Source organism: Pteronotus mesoamericanus, unplaced genomic scaffold (assembly GCF_021234165.1).
Source record: "Pteronotus mesoamericanus isolate MK-2021 breed Mesoamerican mustached bat unplaced genomic scaffold, CSHL_Meso_final contig_657, whole genome shotgun sequence".
In the NCBI taxonomy this organism is placed as follows: Eukaryota; Metazoa; Chordata; class Mammalia; order Chiroptera; family Mormoopidae; genus Pteronotus; species Pteronotus mesoamericanus.
The window spans coordinates 1,383,424-1,405,175 of record NW_026555229.1 but is presented as its reverse complement, the minus strand read 5'-3'; the positions used below and the strand labels follow the sequence as shown (position 1 = coordinate 1,405,175).

At 37.6% G+C, this 21,752-nt stretch overlaps 1 protein-coding gene across 3 annotated transcripts in view; it reads right to left on the bottom strand.

Annotated features, from left to right (window-relative positions):
- LCOR (ligand dependent nuclear receptor corepressor) overlaps positions 1–21,022 on the bottom strand; it is a 131,120-nt gene extending 110,098 nt beyond the window's left edge. For 2 of the 3 annotated variants that reach the window (XM_054581296.1, XM_054581298.1), the window contains exons 1-2: positions 20,901–21,015; positions 19,827–19,900 (exon numbers count right to left, since the gene is read on the bottom strand). The gene's annotated coding sequence lies outside the window, so the exon portion shown is untranslated. Of the gene's footprint in view, positions 1–19,826; positions 19,901–20,896 lie in introns of all 3 variants that reach the window. The other variant, XM_054581297.1, reaches the window with a different exon arrangement.
- Between the last annotated feature and the right edge of the window lie 730 nt (positions 21,023–21,752).

The following is a 21,752-nucleotide window of genomic DNA, read 5'->3' as shown; positions in this document are numbered from 1 at the left end:
AGTAAATGTGGTGGATTGATCATTGATAAAGCTAGTAAGAAAATTAAAAGACAAAAATAGTAAAAATAACTATGATTACATTAAAGAATACATACAATAAAAAGATATAAAATTTAACATCAAAAACATAAAATGGGGGGAGTAATAATGTTGGTCTTTACAATGGAATCAAACTTAAAGTTGTTATCAACTCAAAAAAGATTACTATAGTTATGTTATATGTAAGCCTCATGGTAACCACAAAGCAAAAACCTATAGCAAATACAGAAAAGATAAAGAGAAAGGAGTGTAAACACTAAAGTCATCAAACCACAATGAAAAAAAGAGATGGAACAGAGAGAACTACAAAAACAGCCAGAAAACAATTAACAAAATAGTGATAAGCACACACCTACCAATAATTACTTTAAATGTAAATGGACTAAATTTCCCAATCAAAACACATACAGTAGTTGAATGGCCAAAAATAAAAAGAACCATCTACATGCTTCCTACAGGAGACTCACCTTAGATGTTAGGATACACACACAGACTGAAAATAAAACAATGGAAAAATATATTCCATGGACATGAAAACCAAAAGAAAACTACAGTAACTAATATCAGATAAAATAGACTTTAAAACAAAGACTATAATAAAAGAAAAAGGATATTCTATAATGATAAAAAGATCAATCCAACAAGAATGTGTAACATTTGTAAGTTTTTATATACCCAACATAGAGTACCTAACTATATAAAGCAAGTATTAAAAGGCCTAAAGAGAAAAACACAGCAACATAATAGTACAAGACTAATATCTGACTTACATCAATGGATAGATCACCCAGACAGAAAATCAGTAAGTAAACATTGGCCTTAAAAGACCCATTAGATCAGACTGACTTAACAGATATTTACAGAATACTCCATAGAAGAACAACAAAATACACATTCTTCTCAAGTTCACATAAAACATTTTCCAAGGCAGATCGTATCTCAGGCCACAAAACAACTCTTAATAAATTTAAGAGGAATGAAATTGTATCAAGCATCTTTTTTGATCAAAATGGTATCAAACTAGAAATTAATTACAATAAGAAAACTGAATGGGACAAAGGGGGAAAAATTGGGACAACTGTAACAGCATAATCAAAATATAATTTAAAAAAATAAGAAAACTGGAAAATGCAAAAATATGTGGAGACTAAACAACATATTACTGAACTAATGAATTAAAGAATAAAAAAAGAAATAAAAAAATACTTTGAGATAAATGAAAATGGAAATGTAACATACCAGAATTTATGGGATACAGTGAAAGCAGTTCTAAGAAAATTCATAGTGATAAATGCCTATACCTCAATAAACAAGAAAAGTCTCAAACAAGCTAATTATATACCTCAAGGAACTAGAAAAAACAAAGCAAGCCCTGAATTAGAAAGGATACAACAAAGAGCAAAAATTAATGAAATAGAGACTAAAAAGTCAATAGAAAAGATCAATGAAATGAAGAGCTGGTTCTTTGAAAACAGAAAGAAAACGGAAAATTTTTTATCTAGATCCACTTAGAACTCAAAGAGAGGACTCAAATAAATATAATCAGAAATATTATATGCCAACAAATTGGACAACCTCAAAGAAATTGATAAATTCCTAGAAACATACTACCTACCAACCAAGACTGGATCATGATAAAACCAAGTCTGAACAGACCAATTACTATTAAGGAGAATGAATCTGTAATAAAAAACTCCCAATAAACAAGAGTCGAGGACCACAACACAGCTTCCCTGATAAATTCTACCAAACGTTCAAAGAATTAATACCAATTGTTCTCAAACTCTTTCAAAAAATGAGAGAAAGGAATTCTTCCAAATTCATCTCACAAGGCTAACATTATGCTGGTATCAAAATGAGATGAGGATGCCACAAGAAAAGAAAATTATAGGCCAATATCCCTTATGAACAAATTCAAAAACCCTCAACAAAATACAGATGACCCTTAGCTTCATGTGGAGCTGACACCCATGAAGTTGAAAATCAACACACAACTTGTCATTCCCCCAAAACTTAACTATTGATAGACTATTGTTGACCACAAGCCATACTGGTAACATACCCAATTAACACATACTTTTGTACCTATGTGTTATATACTGTATTGTTACAATAAAATTAAGCTTCAGAAAACAAAATTTAAGAAAATCATAAGGAAAACATGTTAAAAAATTTTTTGTGTAAGTGGACCTGCACAGTTCAAAACCATGTTGGTCAAGGGTCAGCCGTATTAGCAAACAGACTTCAATATATTAAAAGGATCATACATCATACTCAGTTGGTTGGAGCATTGTCCTGTACACCAAAAGGTTGCGGGTTCAATTTCCAGCCAGGGCACATAACCTAGGTTGTGGGTTTGATCCCCAGTCAGTATAGGGAACAATCGATCAAAGTTTCTCTATCATATCAAAGTTTTTTCTGTCTCTCTCACTCTTCCTCTCTGGTGAGAATTTAAAAAAAAACAAAACTACAAAAAGAAAAAAGGATCATACATCATGATCACAAGCAGGGTTTAATCCAAGGATGTGAAGATGGTTCAAAATTAGCAAGTCAGTCAATGTGATATACCACATTAACAAAATAAAGGGTAACAGTCATGATCATCTCAACAGATACAGAAAAAGCATTTGACAAAATTCAACGATTTATGATAAAAACTCTTAACAAAGCAGGTATAGACGGAATGTATCTCACCATGATAAAGGCCATATATGAAATGCACACAGCTAATATACTTGATAGTAAAAACCTAAAAGCTTTTCCTTCAGGATCAGGAACAAGACTCACCATTTTTATTTAACATGGTACAGTCATGCACCATTTAATGATGGGGCTGTGCTCTGAGAAATGAATCACTAGGCAAATTTGTCACTGTGCAAACATCACAGAGTACACTTACAAAGACCTAGATGGTACAGCCTACTCCCCTCCAGGCAATATGGAATAGTTATTGTTTCTTGGGTAAAAGCCTGTACAACATGTTAGTGGATGAAAGAACAGGCAATTAATCAAACAGAAGAGAAAATAATGCAGTCATGAATGAGGTAAACACAAGATGCATGAGGGTGTATGAGGATGCTGCCAGTATAACACAGCACACTGTTTTAGAGCAAACTTCTTTTTATAAGTAGGAAGAATACACTCTAAAGTAACAATATAAAGTGCAACATAGTAAATACATACATCAGAACAGTTGTTTATTAGGTATTGTGCACTGTACATTATTGTATGTGCTGTTCTTTTATACAACTGGCAGTGAAGTAGGTTTGTTTACATCAGCATCACCACAAATACAAATAATGCATTTCATTACAACATTATGACAGGTAGGACATCACTAGGCAACAGAAATTTTTCAGCTCCATTTTAATATTATAAGTCCACCGTTGTATACGCTGGTCCTTCATTGACTGAAACATCATTTTGTGACATGCAACTGTATTGTTAGTCCCACCCAGAGCAAAAAGAAGCATCCAAATTGGAAAGAAGTGAAACTGTCACTGTTTACAGATAACATACTACATAGGACACCCTAAAGAGTCCACCCAAAAAATGTTAAAATAAACTAACTCAGTAAAGTTGCAGAATACAAAACCAATACACAAAAATCTGCTGCATTCCTACACACTAATAACGAACTATTTCTGAGAAATTAAGAAACAATCCTATTTATAATTGCATCAAAAAGAATAAAAAGTCTGGCCAGCATGGTTCAGTTGGTTGGAGCGTCGTCCCACAGACAGAACGGTCGCAGGTTTCATTCAAGATTGGGGCTCATACGAGAAGGCAACCAATTGATGTCTCTGTCTCTCTGTCTCTGTCTCTCTCTCTCCCCCTCTGTCTCACTTCCTCTTGCTCTAAAAGCAATGGGGAAAAAAAATGTCCTCAAGTGAGGATTAAGAAAAAGAATAAAATACCTGAAAATTAACCAATGAGGTCAAAGACCCATATATTGAAAACTGTAAGACATTAATGAAAAAAAAAACTAAAGACACAAACAGAAAGATATTCTGTACTCATAGATTGGGAGAATATTGTTAAAATGTTCATAACTACCCAAAGCAGTATACAAATTCAATGCAATCCCTATCAAAATTCCAGTGAGCATTTTTCACAAGAAATAGAACAAAAAATCCTCAATATTTTATGGAATGATAAAAGACCCTGAATAGCCAAAGCAATCTTGTAAAAGAACAACAAACTGGGGGCTTTATGCTTCCTGATTTAAAACCATATTACAAAGCTTTACTAATTCAAACAGTATAGTATTGGCATAAAAAGATACATAGGTCAATGGAACAGAGAGCCCAGAAATAAACTTAAGGGGGTGCTGGTTGGGTAGCTCAGGTGGTTAGAGTATCCTCCCAATACACCAAGGTTGCGGGTTCAATCCCCAGCCAAAACACATACAAAAATCAACGAATGAATGCATAAATAAGTGGAACAACGTATCGATGTTTGTCTCTGTCTCTCTCTTCACCTTCCTCTCGCTAAAATCAATAAACAAAAAAATAAACTTACACATATACATCTAATTAACTTATAACAAAGGAGCCAAGAATATACAATCTGGAAAGGACAGTCTCTTCAATAAATGAAGTTAGAAACTGGACAGCCGCGTGCAAAAGAATGAAACTGAACCACTGCCTTAAACAATACACAAAAATTATTTCAAAATTAATTAAAAACTTAAAGCATAACACCTGAAATTATAAAACTCCTAGAAGAAAACATGGATGGTAGTGCCTTGGATAAGGGTCTTGGTCATGATTTTTTAAATTTAACACCAAAAACAAAGGCAATAAAAGCAAAAAATAAGTGGGACTACATATCAAACTAAAAAGCTTCCATACAGCAAAGGTAACCATCAACAAAATGAAAAGGCAACCTACTACATGGAAGAAAATACTTCCAAATCATATATCTGGTAAGAGGTTAATACCCAAAATATATAAAGAACTCATATAACTCAACAGCAAAAGGCAAACAATCTGATTTTTAAAATTGGCAGAATATCTGAATAGACTTTTCTTTCCCCAAAAAAGACATACACATTGCCAACAGGTACATGAAAAGATGCTCTACATCATTAATCATCAGGGAAACGCAAATCAAAACCACAATGAAATATCATCTCCTACCTGTTAGAATAGCTATTATTAAAAGGACAAGAAATAGTTTTTGACATGGATATGAAGAAAAAGGGATCCTGTGCAGTTTTGGTGGGAATGTCAATTAGTACAGCCACTATGGAAGACAGTATGAAGTTCCTCAAAAAATTAAAAATAGAACTTCTCAACAGAGAAAAATTTCTCAAGTTATAATTAGAAGGCTTTCCAAGATCTTATTTTACAGGTAGGAAAACCAAAATGCAGAGAGATTAAGTAATGTACTTGCTCAAACCACACAGCCATAGTCACACTTATACCAGAACCTAGCGCTCCTGACTCAGGGGTTTTCCCACCCCACTCCTTGCCTAAGACAGAAGGGTTTTTTCTACCTAGGAAAAAACCTAACGCTTTTTACCTAAGGAAAAAAACATGCAGTATTCATTGGTTCGCAAATAAAACAAAGCCCTGATCCGTGTGGCTCAGTTGGTTGGGCATCATCTAACGAAGAGAATGGTCACGGGGTCAATTCCCAGTCAGGGCATATGCCTGGGTTGACGTTTCAGTCCCCAGTTGGTATGCATATAAGAGGCAACCAACTGATGTTCTCTCTCACGCAGATGTGTCATTCCCTTTCTTTCTCCCTCCCTTCCCCCTCTTCAAAAATGAAAAACAAACAAACATTTCTTGACACTCTATCCTATAGAATATCCTAATGTAATGTTAATGATATATAAGTGGTCATCACCTAAACCATTCATTATACAGAGAAGCTGTAAATATGTTTGAAATAGACCACAGAACAATTTAAATTCCAGAGAAAACAATCATTGTTCTGTATTACAAAAATATTGAAAGAATTGTTGTTATTTTAGAAGTATATACAGAGAACATATCTCATGAATCAGCTTCAACATTTTTTTATGTGACCTATTACTTATTAAGCAAACATCAAGTTCTTAGCCCCTTAGTCAATTCTTACAACTCGCCTACATAATATTTACTATTAACACAAGAACATTACACAAGAGTATTATAATAGTGCGATACTACACTGTTACACAACAATAAGCTAAAGTCAGTTCTCTCTAAGATAACATTATCAATAGCTGGTATAACATTAAGATAAAATTTGTAGCCAGGTCTGCCTAAATCAAAGCCATCTTTTACTGTTGTTGTTATATGCAAGTGTTTCCAAAATGGGCCTCGGAATTTCTCAAATTGTTGGAGAAATGATAAAGAGGAATTAAACTTCTGAATGCAGAGTACTTTAACAACCTCTTCCATCCTATCAAGATACCATCTTTCCCCAAATATAAACCTTGGAAACTGGGTCTCTAATCAGTTTTCCTGGTAGAGAACATTTCACATGTGTTTTCGTAACATTTTCGGGGGGACATTCAGTGTGACTTGATGAGTCTACCAGGAGAGTACTCTTGGAAGCTTGTGCTTGGTTTCCTTTGGACTTTACCCATGTGCCTTTTTCCTCTGCTTATTTTGCTCTGTACTCTTTCACTGTAATAAATAACAGCCATGACTGTAATTTTTTTAGAAAAAGATACAGTCTTTACAGAGTTCACTAGTTAGGTTAATATTTGAAAAATATGCAAATTCAGTTCTAAAATTATTTTTTTGCATTATGTGTTCTCTCTAGAAGTTCATCAGATGATCTTCATGTAACTTGATTTAAAAAAAAAAAGAAAAAACAAATGCAAATGGAAGAGCCAATGCTTAACTTCAAGAAAGACTGCATCTCAGGTTTTCATAAAACTCAAATAGACAAAAGCCAGAAGAGACAAAACTGCTTGCAACACAAAAACAAAGTTATTTTATGAACTTAGTTACTCTTATCTCCATGAGCTTCTAAAGGTATCTGTCTCCCCAGACTAAAATAAGTATCTACACTTACTTTAAAAATTCAGCTTATTTCTTAATTTGATTTATTTTCCATCAAATCAATTTATTTTACATGCACAAAAAGAAAAAGATGAAGTATATATATAAGAGTACAGAAGAATGATGAATGTAAAGCTGTACCATGCAAAAGCAAGTTACTCATTCCTTAAAGAACATTCTTGGCAGAATCCTACACTGCATTATTGGACCAAACATCTGAAGATCCTGTATGTTCTGCCATCTGAGAGCAAGCATCCGTTCAGTATCAAGTGTTAAAGGGTGCTGCTGATTTCATAATACAGTCAAATGTAATAGCAACAATATCATTATCACTGCTTACACTTCTGTTCTTGAGTCACAGGAACAAGACATTGGCAGCAGCATAATTTGACAACTGATCCTTCCTGTTTCTTCTTTTTTAAAAAAGATTTTATTTATTTTTAGAGAGAAGAGAAGGGAGAGAGAAGGAGAGAAACATCAATGTGCGGTTGCCTCTCGCATGCCCCCTACTGAAGACCTGGCCCGCAACCCAGGCACGTGCCCTGGCTGGGAATCAAACCAGCAACCCTTTGGTTCACAGGCCAGCACTCAATTCACTGAGCCACACCAGACAGGGCAGATCCTTCCTGCCTCTTAATACAGTCTTTCTTCTTTACCTTCCTTTTTACTTGCAGCTGGATATATTAATGTATTCATACACCCCAAAATAACTGGTTTCATCTGGATTACTTGATAAAGAATATCTGACAAAATATGGCCAGGCTGACTTAGGTACAGCAATTACTAAAAATATTTTTACATGAACATCTTTATGTAGTTTTAAATCATTTCTAAGATGTACTATATTTATTAATCATTTAACAAGAACTTTCCACTTTTTCCAAAATAAAGTGTAAGTCCTCAGGAAAAGAAACAAAAGGCACAAAACTGAGTATCAATATCTCTAGTCCCTTGTCCTTGTCTACAATATCAGTGTATTTATTATCAGCATAACTATGTTATAACACTCTTCCCCATTAATTTATATTCTCTTGTTTTTACAAGATCAAAACCTGTGAATAATTCAATTTTCTTAAATAGTTTAACAGTCTTGACTAAACTCACTCAGGCTGGACTGTCACCTACGTGGCCTACTTTTTTTAAGAAAAAAGTCCTACAAAAATTTGCAACTCCTGATGACACCTACCTAAAATCTCACTAATGTAGAAAATCTAGTTTCTCTTCCCTATCTTTCCCCCATTTATGAATTTACCCTTGCCTTTCCCCAATAAAATCTTTGATTTTGGACATGTTATATAAAATTAAATGGAAGTTCTTTGCCTAAGGAGAAAGGGGCCAAAGGAAATGTTATTTTTGGATAAGATTGTACATTGGTAACCATAAACCATGAGTCTGGAAACTGTTTTCAGGAGATATAAGGGAATTTCTGGGTCTCTGTATATGTCCATATTTTAACATGAGAAAATCTATCTTAATAAATATCCTACAGTGAAAGCTCTGTATAGTATATATACACACAAATAAAACTTGGTTGTACAAGTCTCACATGGAAAATAGCTTTATCACTTTAACATACCTGTGTTTTGTTTTGTTTTTTAAGTCAATACAGGGGAGAGGAGGGTATAAGGAGACTGAATGGTAATGGAAAAAATGTAATAAAAGATTATACTTTTTAAAAAAGTCAATACAGCAAAATTCCAATACTCTCAAAAAACTATTAGAAATTAGCCTTGGCCTGTGTGGCTCAGTGGATTGAGTGCTGGCCTGCGAACCAAAGAGTTGCTGGTTCAATTCCCAGTCAGGGCACATGCCTATGCTGCGGGCCAGTCCACCAGTAGGGGATATGTGAGAGGCAACCACACATTGATATTTCTCACTCTCTCTCTCCCTTTCTTCCCCTTTCTCTAAAAAATAAATAAAATCTTTAAAAAAAAAGTAGTAATACTAGTTAAAAGAAAAAACTCATAAAAAACTGTTAGAAATTAATCCACATTATTACTTTTTAAAAGATTTTATTTATTTTTAGAGAGGGGGGAACGGAGGGAGAAAGAGAGGGAAAGAAATTTGATGTGCAAGAAATACACTGATGAGTTGCCTCTTGCACACTCCCAACTGGGGACGTGGCCCACAACCCAGGCATGTGTCCTGACAGGGAATAGAACCAGTAATCTTTCATTTTGCAGGCTGGCGCTCAATCTGCTGAACCACAGCAGCCAGGGCTATTTCATTATTTTTATCTGGATGTATCCTCTTTCCAGCACAAAAACTAGATCTAGATGCAGACTCTAACATAGTATCATAAAAATATTATTGCTAAAGATAATTGTGAGGTTTCCAATAGGTAAACAACAAGTAAAATTTTAGTTCACTGACCAATGAATATAGGTGATGTATTAACTAAACCATTTTTAAAAGACATATTAGTTTTATTAAACATTCATAGAAAAATGACCAGATTAAGTTCTTTCAAGACCTATTCCCAAAGATTTATAGACTTCTTAATGCCCTTTCATAACTAAAGTTTCATTTTATTGTGATCAGATAAGCTAATCAATGCCCAGTTACAGAAGTTAAACTTTATCAGCTTCCTTTCTAGTGCAATGAAAACTCACACAGCCTAACATAGATAAGTATTTATATCATTAATCATTCGATAAAAAAGCCACATTTCAACACAGGGACATTAGTCATAAACACTTGTGTTTCTCTTTTTATTCTTAGGTAAGAAGTTTCTCATTTTATTTTAATGGGAATTTCTCCGTATTACCTTTGGCACAACATCTTCCTGTATCTACTAATGAAGCACTTTGTCTAAGACCAGTAATGTTTGAAATTACCAAAACAGTATGTCATTTTCAAAATTTGCCAAATTGCTCCTTCCACTTCTCAGCAATTATACACTGCTTAGTAACTTCCTTTTCCATCACACATTTTAAAATATTTATTGCCGGCTATACCAAATCTAAGTCACAGTTAGAAGGTTAGACTTGAGAAGGCACTTGGCAAAAATCCAGGAGTCCTGAATCCTGACTTCAATCTGCTTTACCGTGGTCGCTTCTTCACCCCTACTTGATGTCTCTGGGAAGGATATGAATAGAAGAAAAGGCCAGGCACCCACACACAGTTACTATAAAGCTTTTGTTACTAACTTCAAAGTCCCATTAACTAGGCTGGTCCGCATGGAAGGCTCCCCAACCTTAAGGCCTAGAATCACTTGGATATTCCTTGCTGTGTTTCCTCTTCTAAGTCTATACTCAAATCCCAGCCAATGGTGAAGAAAGGTCAGTCTAGCAACATATGAAGGAAAACTAAGTCAGTGGAAACATTGAGCTCAGAAACCCATTTACCTCTGAATACCACAGACAAAACTTTAAAAATCAAAAAGAGAAAGACAAAACAGGACCACAACGATGAAGAGAAGGGGGCAAGACATTCTAGGTAAAGGAATTTAAAGGGTAATTATGCTACCATTAATGGTAAGATTATAGGTAGAGAAACAGAATTCTTTAATGTAACATAAATCAAATTGGAAACAAAAGAGGAGGGGGCAACTTGGTAAAACCAAGTAGTAAAGTCTAAAAGAAGGGTGTTGCTTTAATGTTTAAGATTAAAGAGCACAGGTTTTTGAATTTCAATCCCAGGTGTACCACTCTTTAGCTGAGTGACCAGGAATGAAATCCTTAATCTTTCCAAATCTGTTTCTCCACCTGTAAAACAGACATTAACATCAAAGGGCTCTTTTCTGGCACATAGTAAATGCGGAATATGTGGTAGCTTTTAATAAACATTAGTAAAACAAAACAAAAACATAATCTTCATTTTGCTTTAGATATCTCATTTCTTTAAATTTATGAATCCCTTGATGAAGATGGGAGGTAGACAGTACTATACCAAAAAATTGTGGGAAAAAACCTAATACTAAATATTATGTCTGAGATTTGCTTCAAAATAATTCAGTGGGAATGAAACAAAGGCCATTATTGATGGAGCAGGGTATTAACTGTACTACTGTATTTTTGTATATGTTTGAAGTTTTCCTAAATGGAAGATTTTTAAAAACTTTTCCCTTTAATAAATATGGTTGGAAAAGAAAACAAGTTCTAGTGTCACTTCTACCTCTGATAGATCAAGAATCTGAAAGATGGAAAGAAAGTTAAAGAGAACACAAGAACATTCAGTGGGTAGGTATAGGGAAAAATACCTACAAATGACCTAATAAACATACCTACATTGATTGGGAGGAAGAGGAGTATTCAGGTAAAAGCTGACAAATACCCACGCATTGGGGACAATTAAAAAAAAAGGTGAAGCCCTGGCAGGTGTAGTTCAATGGATTCAGTGCCAGCCTATGAACCAAAGGGTTGCGGGTTCGATTCCCAGCCAGGGCACATGCCTAGGTTGCAGGCCAGGTCCTCAGCAAGGGGCACACAAGATGCAACCACACACTGATGTTTCTTTCCCTCTCTTTCTCCCTCCCTTCCCTAAAAATTAAATAATAATTTTAAAATATTTTAAATTTTTAAAAATGTGAAAAACAAGAAAGCATCAGTGTATAAGCATGTCTTAATTTAAAAAATTCAATAATTCTTTCCCTTACACATTCTACGCTTATTTTTTAAAGACTTTCATTTATTCATTTTTAGAGAGAGGAGAAAGGAGGGAGAAAGAGGAAGACAAACATCAATCCAAAAGAGAAACATTCATCGGTTACCTATCACACATGCGCCCCACGTCCCCAACTGGGAACTGAACCCACAACCCAGACATGTGCCCTGATCAGGAATCTAACTTGTGACCTCTTGCCTTGCTGGATAACACCCAGCCAACTAAGCCACACCAATTAGGGCTACACTTATTTTTTAAGTTTGTATAAACCAATAATTCTAAACTACTCTATAGCATGTACTTATATTAAATCAGATGTGAATTTTGTTGTAAAATGAAGTGTATTTCTTTGTGGTAAATTCATATTTTCACATGTGGAATTTTCTTTTACCAAGCAAGACACACCCTGGAGATCCTTTGTAAATGTTTTTCTTCCCCTTTATTTTGTGAACATAGGAAAGGGAGAACACATCTCCACCCTCTGGAAACCTCTAAAAAGTCAACTAGTAAGAGAAATGTACACAACAATCATTTATTAATAAAATAAATGATTCAGACTTTGATAAAATAAAATGAATCAGACTTTGTGAAAAGTAAGTTAATCCTGAGACAGCATAACAGTCACAGACTACTGAGTACAACCAATGAGAATGAAAATGTTCTTCATACAAGTTTTTCCAATAAAAATTCCCATGGGAAAAAATACTGATGTTCACATCTTCTAACCCAAAAAGTCTTGATGTAAATCATCTTTAACAGAGAGAAAAAACTATTAATAGTATGTAATTACATACAGCAATTGGAGCAAGTTAAATTAAGTTTGCTTCTGGAAGAGTCCAGTTGTGTTCTACTTTTACCTGAAAAGTTAGGAAAATGTTTCAAACATTAAAATACCACACAATTATTTCTGTGGACAAGAGGAAAACATTTATGCTAAGGAAAATACTGATTGCTTTAACAAGAATTATTACTCAATGTTTCCCAACTGGCTGATTTTTAAAAATTTTTATTTATTGATTGACTTTTATAGAAAGGGGAAGGGGCATTGGAGAGCGAGGAGAGAGCGAGAGCAGGAGAGAAAGAAACACTGATTTGTTGTTCCACTTATTTATGCATTCGTTGGTTGATTCTTGTATGTGCCCTGACTGGGGATCGAACACACAACCCTGGCATATCAGGACAAAACTCTAACCAACTACCTGAGCTACCTGGTCAGAGATGCTATGTATTACTTTTTCCTGTAAATTCTTCATCAGAAAGTACACAAATTAAATTGTGAGGCCTTCTAAGATTGTCAGATTATTTTTTTCTCCTGGCTAAATGTAATGGTCTAACGAAATTCAAAGGTGATGAACACTTTGCCAGAGAAGAAATTCAAATAAACCTAAGTAATGTATGTGAAAGGTTTCTAAAAAGTATAAAATGTGCAGTTATAAAACGGTGACACACCCTGGCTGGTGTGGCTCAGTGGATTGAGTGCTGGCCTGTGAACCAGAGGGTTGCCAGCTCAATTCCAAGTCAGGGCGCATGCCGTGATTGCAGACCGGGTCCTCAGATGGGGCTGTGTGACAGGCAACTGAGAAGCAACTGGTATCTCTTGCACATTGATGTTTCTCTCCCTCTCTTTTTCCCTCCCTTCCCTTCATTCTAAAAGTAACATAATATTTAAAATGGTGACACAATACATTTTCTTTTGATACCTCCTGCTTTCTGTATGTCCAGTTTTGGAGTTTATTTAGTTTCCAATTACATGTATGTCCTGAGACAATTTTGTTTCTAAATAATCCCATTCAAACTTTGAAAACAATGTAATGGACAAACAATGACTTAAAAATTATAAGAAATACTCCTTTACTTCAAATGGTAAAGTTCAGTTACAGCAGTTTTTAATACAACTGTAAAATATTCATTAAACTGAGAATTTTTTTCTCTTTAGTATGAAATGTCTCAAATATATTAATTTCTAGTTTCTCAATACCAAATTTTGAAATAGAAGTCTAAATCACGGATGAAATCACTTTTTTTCTCTTAGCTACTCCCTTTGGAAAAAAATATACATTACACAAAACTGGATTATAAAAACTTCATTATAATAAGGGCACTCAACAAAAACTGGCTTCATACATGTAACTTCCTTGGGCTTAATAATGAATTCAGAAAATTGATTAAGTGATATACCAAAAGAACCCATAATTTTCTTTAGTAACATATACATAAATACATAGAACAAAGGAATAAAAACAAGGCTAAAGTCATTAAGTGTCAGCCGTCACTATATAGCTTTCCTAACTTGCCCCTCAGAGACAATCCATTAAGGCTTCTTTGACTAATTTTGCTACCTACCTCATTAATATTCTCAGTTTCATCCTTAAGACATCACAGTACCTGATATTATGTAACAGACCAAATCTAACCAACTCAAAAATCAGAGAAACTAAGATTTATAACAAAATTCAAGTCTTTTCCAAAAAACATATATGCATGACGCGTGGAAAAAGATATGGGGAATGTCTAGGGAGAGGGGCTGGGTGGAGGAGGGCAAAGGGGGAAAACTGGGGACAACTGTAATAGCATAAACAATGAAATATAATAAAAAAATTAAAACTATTCATTACATGTGTGTACTCATTGAAAACAAAATTCAAGTATTTTGAAACAAGTATATTTAGTTTAGCACCAGAAAATAAAATCGTATAATAACCTGCCATAAGTATAATCTGTCAAGTATCTGTTTTATAAAATGCAAACAAAAATGTCATCTTAAATTTTTAAAATGCTGCTGTTGTATAGATTTCTCTCCTATTCAAACTTAGAAACAGAAGATTCAGACACAATGTCTTTATAGCATAAAGATATCCTTCTCTACTCAAACCTTTCTTTCCTATCCAAAATTCAGGAATAGAACACATTAGAATAACATGGTTTGTACCACACTATGAACTTGATGTATGAACCCTAACTATGGAAAAGCAGGAATTTAGAAGATTTGGATAGCAAAGTTGTTCTACAACTCCATCAAATAACTAGCCATTTTAATCACAGAAAAGGATGTTTAAGAAAGCCTTTCCAAGTCATTCCAGTTCATTCCAATCACTCCACTACTATACTTATTATTCCCTTCACAAGACACAGCAGATCCTTGAATAACGTTTCATTCAACATCATTTCATCAGAATGCTGATGGGATGCCGTAGGGACTTAACTTTTTTTCTATTAATTAGCCTATGGTAAAACTAGTGTCATTATACATCATTTCACTTAACGTCGAAAAACTTACTGACTTAAGTGAAGACTGACTGTATACTGCAGTTTATCTCCTGATCAGTAATTATTCTCAAATTGAGGGCATGATGAGAAAAAAAAAGTATGCCAATCATATACGTACTGATATGGGTCTAATATCAAAAAGAAACTAAAAAAAAAAATAAACCCTTAAACTCAACACTAAAAAGACAACTAAGTCCATTTAAAAATGGGCTAGGAATCTGAATAGACATTTTTCCCAAGATATACAAATGGTCAACAAGCATATGAAAAGATGCTCAACATCACCTCTCATGGATATGAAAACCAAAACCATAATGAGATATCACACCTACCTACTTGGATAGCTATAGTCAAAAAGAAAGACAATTAACAAGTATTAGCAAGAGGACGGAGAAACTGAATCACACTGCTGGTTGGAATGTGAAATACTGCAACCACTTTGGAAAAGTTTGGCAGTTCTTCAAAAAGTTAAACCATAGTTATTTTATGACCCAGCAATTCCACTCCTATGCACATATCCAAGAGAAATCCAATGTCCACATAAACAATGCTGCTAATGTTCATAGTAGCATTATTCATGATAAGCAAAAAGTAGAGATAACTCAAATGTCTGTCAACAGATGAATGGATAAACAAAATGCAGTCTGTTCCTAAAATGCATATTATTTAGCCATCAAAAGCAATAAAGTGCTGCAACATGCTACAACATGGATGCATTTTGAAAACAAGCTAAGAAGCCAGACACAAAAGGCCATATATTGTATGGTTATATATGAAACGTCCAAAATAGGCAAATCCATAGGAACAGAAAGATTAGGGGTTGCCAAGGGTTGGGTCACAGGGAGAATGGGAAATGAATGCTAACAGGTATGAGTTTTTGGGGGGTAGATAATGCACATGTTCCGGAATTAGAGAGTGATGTTTGCACAACCTTGTGGATAAATTTAAAACCACTGCATTGCATACTTTAAAAAGGTGAATTTTATGGTTTGTAAATTATATCATAATTTTTTGTAAAATTCAGAGAACGGATCACTGTTCTTAGATACTTTCCATATACAAGAAATAGTAAATACAATGAGCTAATAGTTCACAATTGAATTATCCCAAAAGCAATGGGAATGTGTATGTACTAGTTTAAAAATACTTGCAAATAGTGTACAAAATAACTTGAGAATAGAGATGCTAATTTTTTAACTTGAAACCACAAAAAAAAAAAATCTTTCTTTATTCATATCTACCCAATATCCAGACTCCATACAGCAGATAAGTAGATAAAATAAAATAAGAATCAATAGAAAAGTTCAGTGGCACATCAAAAGAAATCAAGCCCTATTTGCTGGGCTTTTAGGGCCAGTTTGCAAACCAGGAAAAAAAACACCAATCTCATTATTTTATATATACCTTTATTTGCCACAGAAAATACTTTACAACTGTTTCTAAATACCAAATCCAACCTCTAGGATGAAAATTTGTCAATACAAAGGGTATTCAAAGAATTAACATGTCCCCAAAATAGGTTTTGTAAAATGGAATAAAGTACAGCCTCCAAAAGAGCTTACTTAGAAGAGACACTGCTGTGGATAACAATATTGTCCCTGTAAAAGTGATTTTAAAAAACAATCCATGTCACTGTGGTAGAGTTCCACAATAGAACTCTTAAATAAAGGAAACATTCCTCCCCTGAGCTAAGGAGCAAGATGTACTGTAAACTGCAAGTTGCCTAACAAAGAGACTCCATTTTTTAACCTGCATTAGAAAGCTCTACAACCTACTTTTACAAACATATTACCTATATATATCCCCTACATGAATCATGGATTGCAGTTTAAATAGACATTCTTGTCCTTTTCTACTTGTGCTTATTTGTTTTTCATGACAGGAATGCCTTTTCCAAATTCATCAAAATGAAGCAAAAACCTGCCATATTCTTCTTCATGAAGCTTTCCTTCATTATCTAAAGAGATTTCTTTCATTTCTAAACACCCCTAGCACTTGCCTGCGCCAAGGTAAGGCACATTTTGTCTTGTACTGTAACTGAATACACTACATTTTCTCTAAAGACTAAAAAGTTCCTAAAGGTTAGGACAACTTCCCAAATATCTTTGCTTGCCCACAGTACCTGGTACAAAGCAGATGCTTAATAAATATTTAACTGAAGTACTTACCTAACTGCTTTTCCTTCCTAAAAATAGCACTACTAAACAACTAAGTGATTAGGCAAGTGCTCAGAAATGGCAAATCCCCGTAGACACTGAACACTTAATTCTCGCTTCGTAAAAAAAAAAAAAAATTCAGGTCATCCTGTGTAGTCCCCTAAGACTAAAAAAGGGAGGAAAAAGCATTATTCAAATGCTTCCTAGAACTGCTCCAGCTACAAGCACATTGGAGGGAATTAGGTCAATTTGAAATAATAACTCTGTATAAGTCAAAGAGATTCTTCCTGCTATCCTTCAGCTAAGCGAGGTCTAAGCTGAAATCACTTTTCCCTACATTGGGAAGAGCTTCTTGAGAACACAGCAAGAATGAGCAGCCAAGCAATAAGGTTACATCACACCAGGCAGCAGAGAGAACCTCATTCTGAACTGATCATCCTTGTTCCAGGGGACACCTCAATAATCAATCACCTGGAGACTAAATATTCATCTTGATCGTAATCACTGTCTGGACCTGTTACTAACTCCAATTCAAATAAAACCTAATAATGGAAACACCAACACTTCCACCTCCGCAACCCAAACCTGTCCTCCTCCCTCTTAAAAAAAGCAGAAGGGAGAATTAAATTTTGGAAATGAGAATTCATTTTTAATCCTAAAACTGCTGTAAGTTAAATACAGAAACCAAATGCCCCCAAGTGTTAAGATAATCAATCAGTCAACAGAATCAAATAGAAAGTTGTGTTCAAAACTAATCCCATTAAAGCAAAAGAGAAATTATTACATCATCTGTTAGTGACAACATGCATAGTGGTCTTTTGGACTGTATATTAGGATCATTGCCAGCCCTTTTAAATACATAAAGTTAACATACAGTTGATTTTCTCATAACTTTCCTCTTAAATTACATACAGGGTCGGGCAATAGTGGGTTTACAGTTGTTCATATGGAAAATAATATAATATCTAGTAAATAAGCCCTGGCTGGTGTGGCTAAGTGGATTGAGTGCTGGCCTGCGAATAACTAGTAAATAAGAATAAACTGTTTCACATACAACTGTAAACCTACTTTTGCCACACCCTGTATAATAAAGAGAAAATATAAGACCCAAATGATTTTAGTTGGGAGACTATCAACTATATATTACTGTTCAGATTAAAATACTGCTCTGCACTCTGGACTCTCGACTCTTAATATCTCCTGAACTTTACTACCTTGAAAATGGAAATTTGGAGTTAAAAGTACACTTTAAAAAAAAAACTGATCACCAGATTAATAAATTAATTAGTAAGAGCCCTCCTTCAAAAAAAAATAATCTAAAATCTGATACTGAACTCAGATATTTACATAAGGATTTATTAGTCATTTTTTTTAAAGGCAGTAACTAACCACTAACATTAGCAATTACTGATAAAAAGGGGGCCTGAGGCAGAAGGCTAAGATTCAAAGCAAACAATTAAAATAAGATAAACAACTCATTAAAATCATCAAAATTAAAAGCAACAGTAACAAGAAATGTACAGAATTATGGTCATCAATTTCAAAAATCATTTAAAAACAAAACAGCCCTACTGAAAGAACCGAATCACTAAAAAGTGAAGCAAATATAAAAACTAAAAATTCTTCAAAATGATTTCAGGATTTTGTATTAACTCACAATTCTGAAAAGTCATTAATTTCATGCTTCCTCTAAATGCCTTTTATAAGCTCTCTTATATGATGGTTACAAATAACACAATTCACAAAGTGCCTAAGCAGATATAACATTTCAGAAAGTGTATGATAGGTTTGAAAGAATAAAACAAGCAGAGACAGAGCAGAGCAAATGATAACTGAGAAACCGAAGGCTGACTCCTGGAGGGCAGAGCTGGGCTTGGATTGGCAGGAGGGAAATTTTAAAATACATCCACAAGACAAATTATAACAAAAACCTGATTCATGCCTTTAGTATTTACACAAGCATATGTTTTGAAATGTACTATTAACCTTTGGACAACCAAAGTGATATCAGATACCTTAGAGCATTGTTGCTTATGTATTAATTTTCATGTTACAGTCCAGATCTTTAACAAAATTCACATACGTTTTCATAATGGAACTGCAGAAATGGAAAGGCTTATATCCTCTAAGTAAAGGTTACCCTATTTTTGACTTGTTTAAAGTTTCAGTTTTGCTTTATAACCTATTATAGAAAACATCCCTTGTGGGACATTGTAAAGGGCATACCCTCCTGTCAAGCCAGAAAGCTCAAACACAAAGACACTGAGCGAACCAAGTGCTGTAATTCTTCCAAACTGAGCCTCTCCAACACCCCCTCACCCTTCCCCCCAACAGATATGTCTATTAAATCAGTGTCTGTTCTCCCCCTCGCACAACAAAGAGAACTTCTCACCGCATGAAATTGCCGCTGAATGGACACCAGAAAGCAGGATTTGCATAATTCCTCCAACGAAACCCTGTCGGGAAGGAGGGGATGAGGGGCCCAAGCGAACGGAAAGAATCTCCTGGATTCTGTCGGGGAAGACCTGGTTCCTAAGAGTACGCCCCACGGGTGGGGTGGGGACTGGAATTCTGGGCCTCCCCGAGGACTGGGCGTGGGGGACGAAGGACGACGAGAGAGCATTTCCCCACACATGAGCAGCACCGAAGCAAAGAGGGGGAAATAACAATACTGGAGGACAGGAGAGTCAGACACAAGGATGGACTGGGGCTAGGGAGCGGCGGGCGGAGCGGAGACACCACACGGGCCACTTACTTTTTGGAGGGGGGTTAAATATATGAGTTAAGCCCTTATGGTCCCGCCGGCCGCCGCACAGAGGGAAACGGGACCTTGGGAGAGAAAAACAGACAAAACACACAGTGTGAGAGGCGCAGCTCGGTCGCCCGGCCCCTCCCGGGGCGCCCCGGTCCACACTCCCTCCTGCCCGCGGGGAAAAGGCCAACCCGGGGCTGCCCAAGGTCTGGGAGGCGGGGGGAGAACGAGGCTCTCGGCGAGGCGGCGGCTCCGGCAAATCCCCCGGGAGGGACAAGAGCGACTAGTCTTCTTGGTCGGACCCGGTCCCACCCCCCTTCCTCCCCGCCGCGCACACACCGAACACAAATACACACACACCGACCCGAGCGTCGAGGATTAACTCCCCGGCCGCCGCCGCCGCCGCCCGCTGAGGAAGTGCAGCCGCTGCCCCCCGCGGCCATGACACCCCACTTGGCTCGGTCAGGCGGACCCCGGGCCTGTGACAGCTCCGGCTCCCTCCGCCCCCATCTCCACCTCACGCCTCGCACGCGCCCGAGCGCCCGCCTGCCCTCCGCGCGTGCACGTGGGATCGGGGGCGCGCGCCGCTGCCGCGCGTGGGGGAGGGGCGGCGCGGGATGGGGAAGGCGCCCGAGAGCGGAGGATGGGACCCAGTGGCTGCCCAGCACACCCGGCCCCGCGCTAGGCTCTGCGGGACCCGCGGCGGCGCCCACCCTTCAAGTGCCAGCGCTGCGGGGCTAGTCTCCACAATAAGCCGGCGGCGGCGCCAAGCAGCCGGGGGATGAGATGAGGGAAAAAGGTTGGGGAGACAAGCTCTCCCGCCCGAGAGCCCGCCCCGGGGAGGGTGCGTGGAGGGGAGGGGCTGGCGCGCGCGCTCAGGCCCGAGCCCAGGAGAGCCCGCCCGGAGGTCGCGCGCGCCCGCACTCCGGGGGGTGGGGGAGGGGGTACGCCCGAGCCAAAGAGGGCGGGCGGGCCGGAGCAGCAATTGCCTCTGTCCCGGCTCCCTCCCCACGTCCGGGGCGGCCGGCGGCGGGGCGACCCGAGGGCCTGAGGTGGCCGGGAGAGGATCTCACCTACACAGTGAATGAGCTTGTGGCGCCACGAGTCCAGTTCTTGCCGAAAGCCGCGTCTCTCAGCGGAGCATTGCTGCCGCCTACACACCCTCGCCATCTTCTGCCGCCCTCCCGGCCCTGCCTCCGCCGCGGCCCCGCGCACGCCCAGACGCGTTGCCCGGGGCCGCGCACGCACCCGCGGCCTGGGCGTCGCACCTCCCGCCGGGGGCGAGGCGGGGGCAGGGCCGGTCTCACCTCGTCGTGGCCCCGTCGCGGCCCAGGGGGCGACTGGGATACACAGAATCCCAGCTCATAGCGCCGTGCAGCCGGCCAGATTGTGGTCCCCTCAGTCCTTGGCCGTGGCTGCCGCCTCCTCTGCCCTCCCAGGAAGGTTCCTTCCCACGGCGGGAGCTTAGCCCCTCCGACCCCGGGCTGCCGCCGTCGCACTGTCCCCCAAGGCCACGGCTGCCCCTTCCTTTCGCTTACCGAGGCTTTTTGTTTCTTAAACCAGTCCCATTTATCATTTCCAACCTGCCTATCGCCAGGCACCAACTGTTGAAAGTTCCGTGGAAACTGTTCCTCTGGACTCCGTCAAAACTGCTCCTCCCAAGAGCCTGCTTAAGAAACAGAATTAAGAATAAATACCCGATGACCGTGGAGGCACGGAGCCGTAAAGTTTTAAAAGGTGAAAGGATAGATTTTATTAAGTCATTGGAAGACTTAGACAACATTCGTAAATCCAGTAAAAGTTGAACCCGCGACTTTTAACTTAAATAAACAAAAAAACAGGTTTCTACTAGCAAGACTGACCATAGGTGAAATTCTCAAGTTGACAGATTCCGAACCCCTTCTGTGTTGTGTGGAAGGGGGCTTAAGA